Raw genomic sequence first — 8,751 nt, 5'->3', positions numbered from 1 at the left:
TGCAAAAAGCAGTGATCGAAAGAGTGAAGATATGTGCAGTCTGTGGCAGCAGCAAAAACGCTAGTTGAACTTTAACACAGCAGCTTTTTACTGTTTAAAAAGCATTGCCAAAATCTCAAACAGACTTGAAGAAGCTTGTGCATTTGTCTCCAGTAAGTTGGACCAGAGGTTACCAAAGTGGGGGTCCCAAAGCATGAGCTGGGGGAATCTCCAAATCATGACACTGGATTAAATCTACACAATAAACATCTGCAATAAATGCAAATTAACCTCATTTTAAAAAAAGATTACAAAGCTAGGGGCCCCTGTGTTGGACTACTGTAACTTCTGCTCACTGGCCCCTCTGAACGAGCTGCAGAAGAGCTGAGACGGGCCTCTACTCTGACAATGTTCAAATCTAAGATAAAAACAGCTCTGTTTAGCTGTGCACATGAAAGCATTTTAACTTCACTCTTCTCTTTTGAAGTACATTTGATAGTATTTATCTGCCTGTATTGTTATGTAACTGTTATGTGAAGCACTTCATGTTTACTTGGTGTACAACTTGTGCCCTATAAATAAACTTGCCTCGCCTAGTGCCCCTTTCCCAGCACAGGCCCCTCCCCCAAATCAACAAACAAACAAAAACAACAATTTCTCTATAAATAGAAATATATCACATCCGCAATCAATGTCAGAAATTCACAAATATGATCACAAACAAAACTAATTGATTTGTTTAGTGCCTGGGAAAGATAAGCAACTCGCACCCAAAAACGACAAGACACAACAAGGAGAACGAGCAGGCAAGAGAAACGGTGGAACAGGTGTGTGTGCGTGTGGCGCCGCGGCCTCGTCGCCGTGGCGCTGGCTCACGGAGCTACTCCATCACCTTATCAACGTGTAAACACATATCAATAATGAAGACACTGAATAAATAGGACACACATTTTAAATCAAATCAAATCAAATCAATTTATTTTTGTAAGGCCCAAAATCACAACAACAGTTGCCTCTGAGGGCCACAGGGAGAAATGAATCAACAATGTCTGTGGTGGCGATGAAGTCAGACAATGTCTGTGGTGGCGAGGGAGTCAGACAATGTCTGTGGTGGCGAGGGACGATGTCCCAGGGTCCTCTGTCCTTAGACTCTCCTTCTCGGCCAGGAAAAACTACAGAAAAAACCTCTTTGGGAAAAAAGCGTAGAAACCTGGAGGAGTTCCAGTGAAGGAGAGATCCGACTCTCACAGACGGACAGACGGACACGAGGAGACTGGAGCTGGACCCACTCTTCAGGCAGATGAGGGACCGTCTGAGGCGAACTGGACCCACTCTTCAAGCAGATGAGGGACCGACTGAGGCGAACTGGACCCACTCTTCAAGCAGATGAGGGACCGACTGAGGCGAACTGGACCCACTCTTCAGGCAGATGAGGGACCGACTGAGGCGAACTGGACCCACTCTTCAGGCAGATGAGGGACCTTCAGGCAGCTGAGGGACCGTCGGAGGCGAGCTGGACCCACTCGTCAGTAATTGTAAATGTAATTGACTATAGAAAGCACATGATATTTGTGTTGAAAGTGACATTCTATTGACTAAAATAAAATATGTTGTTTTTTATATAATTGTGGTCTTTTTTCTTACTCAGCTTGAACGGTGTTGTGTGAGATTTACAGTGTGTCTATGTTTTCATGTTATTTATCTTGATTTTATGATTGTGATGATATCTATCTATCAACGTTCTGCTCCAAAATGCATTCGCAGCTTCTTTACTGTCATGTGGCCTTACGGTAGTTTTGATTTCAGTTCTAAAACTATTCAGAAAAGTACAATCCTGTTCATGTGATTCGTTTCAGTATCAATACAAGCTCAAATGTGTGTGTTTTTTGAGTATAATTGTGGTACCATCGAGCCTTCTATCAAAGTTGAAACTGAGTAGAAATGTGTTGTCAGAGTTGGGATGTTGATGTTTAGGTTGCGGGAGCACCTCGGGGCGCCTCCACCCGCGGGAGCACCTCGGGGCGCCTCCACCCACGGGAGCACCTCGGGGCGCCTCCACCCGCGGGAGCACCTCGGGGCGCCTCCACCCGCGGGAGCACCTCGGGGCGCCTCCACCCGCGGGACACAATAGCACTCTTGTGAAGTGTCCGACTGTCAGCTCCAGTTCCCTAAACGCATCTCGACTTCCTGTCCGCACCGGCGCTGACGCGAGCCCGGGATAAAGGCCCGTTTGTAAATGAAACAAAACACTGTACAAAGTCATCCACTAAAATACTAAATAAAGGGGGAAAAGCGAGAATAAAAGTTACTATTTCTTCAGAGCGCTCTGGCTATTTCCAATGTTGACATGGTTTCTTTGTCTTTTTGACTTTTACACTAATATATGTTTAGTAAAGGACATATCGGACGTTTAGATCAACGTAAAATAATGATTACATTAGTTAATTTCTAATTCGCATTTGTCTTCTTCTAAACACAGAGCAAGCTGCAGTTTGCTGTAAATAAAAGACTAATAATCATAAAGTCATGCTCTGTGAGTTTTTTAACAGACTTTCCACATTTGTAATGGTGAGGTTGGAAGCTTTGACACACAATAATTGATTAACCATTAACCAAAACTTGAGGAAACAGTCCGTCATAAACCAGCTGTCTACTTATTATTAATCATGAACTAGAATAAAAAGTAGTTTGAAAATGGTTGACGATATGTAAAAAATAGAAAAATAGCATTGCAAAATACTCAATCTATACATTTATCTAGATTATTAAAATAAACAATAAATGAAAAATATTAGTGGTAATTATAGCAGTTGTTTTTTAGTGCTAGGTGATTAATCAGTCAATAGTGTTTTCCAAAATTAAGATAAGAGATAAGATAAGGCTTTATTTGTCGGGGGGGAATTTCGGACAATAATTAGTCGACTAATTGTTTTACACACTTATGTATAAGGATGAAGTAAATTGTTGGGTGAATACCTAGTTACTTTAAGTTTATGTACTGTATATTGTATTTTTTGAGGTCTTGTGAGTGCAGTTTGGGTCAAATATTTGGGATTTGAGATTCTTCAGAGTTGAATTGTTTTTAGACTACAGCCCTCATGCTAATAATGAAAATATATAAATTATAGCAATCAATATATAGTATCTCCAAACAGCGCAGTACATCTAATGGTTCCCCAGAATTAATCTCACAATATATCGAATTATCAATATTTTGTAGCAGCGAAGAATTGATTCACAAACACATCTCAAAATATACATGGCTCACAAACAGAGATGGTGTGAGCGCAGAGTGACAGGCAGTGGCCCTACAGTGAGGAAGGGCCCGGGGGCCACGAGCCAGGGCCCTCATTAGGGGTCGCTCATGTGGTGAGTCGCCTCCACAGTGCGCGAGCTTCACAAACTCACGCGCGATCAAAGAGGAGGAGAAACACTGCTACCTGCTAATTATGGGTCAGTTCATGAGACTCACATTTATGACTCTCTTTGCAGGGCCCCCGGGTTTAAAGATGGCAACGCACCGGGACACAGCGAGGGGCTTCTCTGAGTGCTGTTCCCGAGGTTTTGGTTTACAAAGTCACAGAAAAGCATAAGGAAAGACGGTGTTTGTGATAACAGTTTTACCTGCAGACGGAGCTGTGTGACTGTAACCTCACTCTAATTGTGATGACAGTTATTGTTGCAGCAAATGCATTTTATTTTATTTTATTTTTTTACACATAAAACACAAGACATAGAAAGCGACACTGAGAGAGAGCCAAAACACATCTAAGTCCCATTTAGTCAAATTAAGTTAAATTAAGTCCGGATGTAATTTTTTTTTTTCATTTTTTGAAGGTCAGTCACAATGTTGGTTCTGTCTTCAATTGTGTGCTCAGTAAATGTATTTATTTTATTTATTTTATTTATTTTATTTATTTTATTTATTTTATTTATTTTATTTATTTTATTTATTTTATTTATTTTATTTATTTTATTTTATTTGTTTTATTTATTTTATTTGTTTTATTTGTTTTATTTATTTCATTTTATTCATTTTATTCATTTTATTCATTTTATTCATTTTATTCATTTTATTCATTTTATTTTATTTATTTTTTCATTACCGAAGTTTACCTCTGACGTAGTTTCCCTTGGAAAATGTAAATGTGTAAATAGCAGAAATGCATTTTAATTTGGTTCTGATTTCGCTGCGTGCTAAAGGTCACACTTTGGTTTGATATTTACTGTAAGTGGGATGGGACTTTCCCAAGTTGAAGACAAAAGAGAGAATATGTAACTTAAGACACGAACAAAGTCCAGCCTGGATTAAAATCCTAAAGTACTAGATTTTTGTTTTTGTTTATATCAGCAACCAGTTTATTTATTTGATTATTTTGATTATTTTATGAAAGGTTTTTAGAAATTGCCAGAAAATATGTTTGTAATCTTTTGTAACACAGAGTTACTTTGCTGACCCTTTAAAGATGATAAACAGGGACTGGTTGTTCTTTACTTCACTCGTTCAACTCAAAACGTTGTATCATTGTTGTACTCAAAGGTGAAAACTATCTTTGTCCTTGAAACGTTCCTCTTCAAAGTGCACATTCCCCCCTTCGCTGACGGGGCAAACCTGGAGCGTGACCACTGAAATATTTCAAGCCACTTTCCACGAGAACTGCGACTTCAAACCACGCCATTGTTAGTCTAATTTCCAACTTTGATCACAACTTTGGTGAGACGGTTTGCCTGGAGTTACAGTACAAGGCCGGTCTAATGCATAAGCTCTATAAGAGGGAGGAACAGATGGCTCCCTGCAGTTCGGGCGCTCGCCGGGCCTCTGCACATATCATATCCAATTAAAGCCCCGCGGCACATGCTTTCCGATTACTGAGCAAGATTTAACCTACAAACAGGCTAATCCAACGCGGCAACGACGAACCCGCGACAAAGAAGACGTAGCAACAAGTCGTCTCGAAGGGTGTGAAATATAAAGACGTTACATTCTGTTTGTACGAGTGTTGGGAACACCTGAACCACAGCGAGTATGTGCAGTTATGTCAAGTATATGGTGCTTTTCCAGATGCTTTTCTTGCATTACCCACGGGAGCCAATTGGGGTGCTCATTGTTGACAAAAATGAATACGGTTTGTCAATGTTGTTTTGCATTATCTCGCTAATGATGTTAATCGGATTGTATTTTAACAATAACCTACATGAGGATGATGAATGTGTTTGTAAATGTCTTGGTTTTGGGGTTCAAGTATTGCACGAAACTTGAATTTTTGGAATTTACCAGAAAATCACTAAAGAAAAGTGCAGAAATATCACTTCATACACTAGACTAGAAGTTTCTGTCTCTTTTTGGGGTAGTTTTTAATACTTTAGACAATTAGTAGTACAGACCATATACATATCTCCAAAACGTCAATTGCAATATTTTTTCCAATATATCTCCCACTTCTACAGACAATCTGTTTTCATTGGCCAATACACGACCACCAGCAATCAATTAATGGAATACTCGTTGACTGGTCAATACATTCCAAGGTTCCAAAACACGCAACGAGCTAAAAATAGGTTTTATGACTCAAATTGAGACGCAATTGCGTGAAAACGGCGCCAAAAATGCGTAAAGTTTGTGAATTTTGTGAAAATGCTCCTCAAGGATCCTCAAACGGCTTCACTCCAGCTTTATCTGGGTCAAACGTTGCACAAATCTTTTCATCACGTGATTTCTGCCTTTTAAGCAACTATCAATTAATCCAAAGAATAATCGTTATACTAGTCTCGCTATTTCACATGCATAAGTGTCTTGCTCAAGGACACGAGGACAGAATGCCCTAGTTGGAACTGGGATCATACCACTAACCTTTCGGGTTCCTGTAGAGTATGTTCTATGGTTAAATATTTAATCCAGTGTACATTAGATTATCTGTTTCCAATGGGTTTTGGAATGGGGGAAAATTACGGCCGTTGCCATAATTTTCCATTTAAAACAAGATAATCTCACAAACTAACGGTGAAAAGTCCTTTAAATGTGATCTAAAACAGGAAGCAACATGATCAGGAGATGCCGAGGGAAAGGCACAGCGGGTTTAGCGTGTGCCCACAAACCAGAGGATTGCCAGTTCAATTAAAATGTTGCCACAGTGAACGTGGTCAATATAAAATTTTGCAGGCGATTATAAGCACATATTCAAAAAGGGATCATATAACTAAATAACCCTTCAAAATATGTCAAACATGTCTCCTCGTGAGCCGTACATCATTAATCTAATCTGCTCGTAGCGTCGGGTCGTAACGCCATCGGCACGTGCGCGCTCTCGCACTGACGCAGCGGCGAGCAGGCGCACAAACATGAACACGTGTGGAGCGGGAGCAGACATGACGAAGCACATGTGGAGAGGAGAGGCCTGTCTGAAGTCTGTTTGTCCCAGCTCGGAGGGTCTGAAAGGGGGGCACGGAGCCTGGCTGAGAGGGGAGTCGGACCAGCTGTACACAGGCGTCCACTCCGGCGCGCTCAGTCACACTGTGTCAACCGCACGCCGAGGCCAGCGCCGCTCTGTGTATTCACAAAGAATGTAAACTACATTAAACGCAAGAAGACTTTAACGTGATGTATCAAATACATAGTCCCTGCTTTATGAAGTTGTCCGGTCGGGGCCGTGTTTAAGGGTTGAGTCATTCTGAGAGCTCGTGCTGGTTTTCAGTGTTGGGGAAGTGACTTATGGGGGGGCAATGTTGAGTAACAATAGTCAGACAATATTACGGTAATCCAACATAAATGCGTCTGAAAAGTGTCAGTTGAGGTTTAAATGTCAGACAGTCTGTAAAATTTAGTGCAGTAAAAGTGCATAAATATCACCTTATTTCAACATAACTTTTTTTTTTCATTTATTTTTTATTTTATTTTTTTACTTTTCTACAATAAACTATAAACAAAAAAAATCTGAATATAATCTACATTTTGATATATTACCCACCTCTATTTTACACTATAGTTACTTGTTTAAAAAGCAATTCACTTCAAGGAACTAAACTGAACTAAACTAAACTAAACTGCATTACTTGGGGATGACTTTAATTGTAATATTAAATACATTTAGCAAAAGAGAAAGAGAAATTGGTTATAACACGACTAACAGCTGCTTATCTCTGCCTTTGAGGTGTTTACCTGACAACACCGGTGTTTTTCTCACACTTTTTGCACATTCAGCTCTTTGTTTTACTACACTCTCCACAGAAACACTGTTGTCGGTGTCGCACGTCAGTATTTGGTTAGTAACTGGAAATGAATGACGAGTACGTATAACACAAGTATAAATGTATAACACTACTAAGCTCATTCAAATATATTAGAGTAAACTAACTCATTTCAGATTCAATTTCTACTTTTAAGCAAATATTTACAGGTTTTTAATGGTTAATATGAACACAGTTGTGATCTGCAATTTAAAACAATCGATGCTTTTCCATTTATTACAGCTTTACTCAAACACAGACACGCCCGTTGCGCTTTGTATTCTTGGTTATTAGGGTTATTAGTTATAATCCATGCCAAAGTTTTACAATGCGGTTTCTGACATTACTAACACCATTCAAGGCCATATACCGTAATTTCCGGAGTATAAGTCGCACTGGAGTATAAGTCGCATTTTTGGGGGGAAATTTATTTGACAAAATCCAAGACCAAGAACAGACATTTGATCTTGAAATGCAATTTAAAATAATAACAGATTAGAGAACATGGTGAATAGGTGTACGTATGCTAACGCTAACACCTTCAGCTACATGACGCACAGACAGAACTGTGGTAAGTGTCTGGTATGTTAACGTAACATATTAACAGTTATTCAGATAACTATAGCATAAAGAACATGCTAACAAGTTTACCAAAGCATCAGTATTACCCCAAATCACTAAATCCATTTAATTCTTCTTCCTCTGTGTCACTTCTAAACAACTCCACAAACTCTGGAGGTAGAGGAAGTGCAGATTCTTCTTCTGCGTCGATTAGAGCCTAGAGAGCGCCTTCTTGCATCAAAATGCGAATAATATCACATATGAGTCGCATATAAGTCGCACCCCGGTCAAAACTATGAAAAAGGTGCTACTTATAGTCCGAAAAATACGGTAAACTATTCAAGGCCATATATATTGTCATCAAGGTGCAAAAATGTCTTACTCAATATTGATAGAAGGGAAAAGTCTTGACACTGACTGAACACAACATCATTCTAACACAGACCATAGACATAAAACACTCCAAAAATATAACTAAAACAGGTCCAAAATCGTCTCACATGTGATTTTCCTTTAGTATTGAGACCCGTTTGAATGCGTTTCCACACTATACATAACAATAAATCATAAATAATACATGGGTGACACTCCTAAATCATACGGCCTGTCATCTTATCTGAGTCCGTTCACACATCACAGGCCGCACACAGCACCGCACGTATGACGAACGTCCTGTGATGTTGCTGGGCCACATGACCGGGCGAGCACGCGTCGCCCCGGGCCGGACGCTGAGAGCACATGACCCGGACCCATCGGCATCAATGAGAGACACCGCTCCTTTTGTACCGCGATCGTGATCGATGTTCCCGGTCTCGATTCCGGAGCGCACACAAGGCCACGACGCTTTCAGTTTAGTTTGAGCATGGACACAAAAAACACATTTCAATCTCAAGTTTGATAAGGAAAAGGCCTGACATGTGATATGGACTGTCTTTATTTTGTAACTCAGCTTGAACGGGGTTGTGTGAGATTTACAGTGAGTCTATG

Source organism: Eucyclogobius newberryi, unplaced genomic scaffold (assembly GCF_026437365.1).
Source record: "Eucyclogobius newberryi isolate DKJ021-1_F unplaced genomic scaffold, fEucNew1.0.hap1 SCAF_13, whole genome shotgun sequence".
Classification (NCBI taxonomy): domain Eukaryota; kingdom Metazoa; phylum Chordata; class Actinopteri; order Gobiiformes; family Gobiidae; genus Eucyclogobius; species Eucyclogobius newberryi.
Note: the sequence above shows the minus strand (reverse complement) of the source record.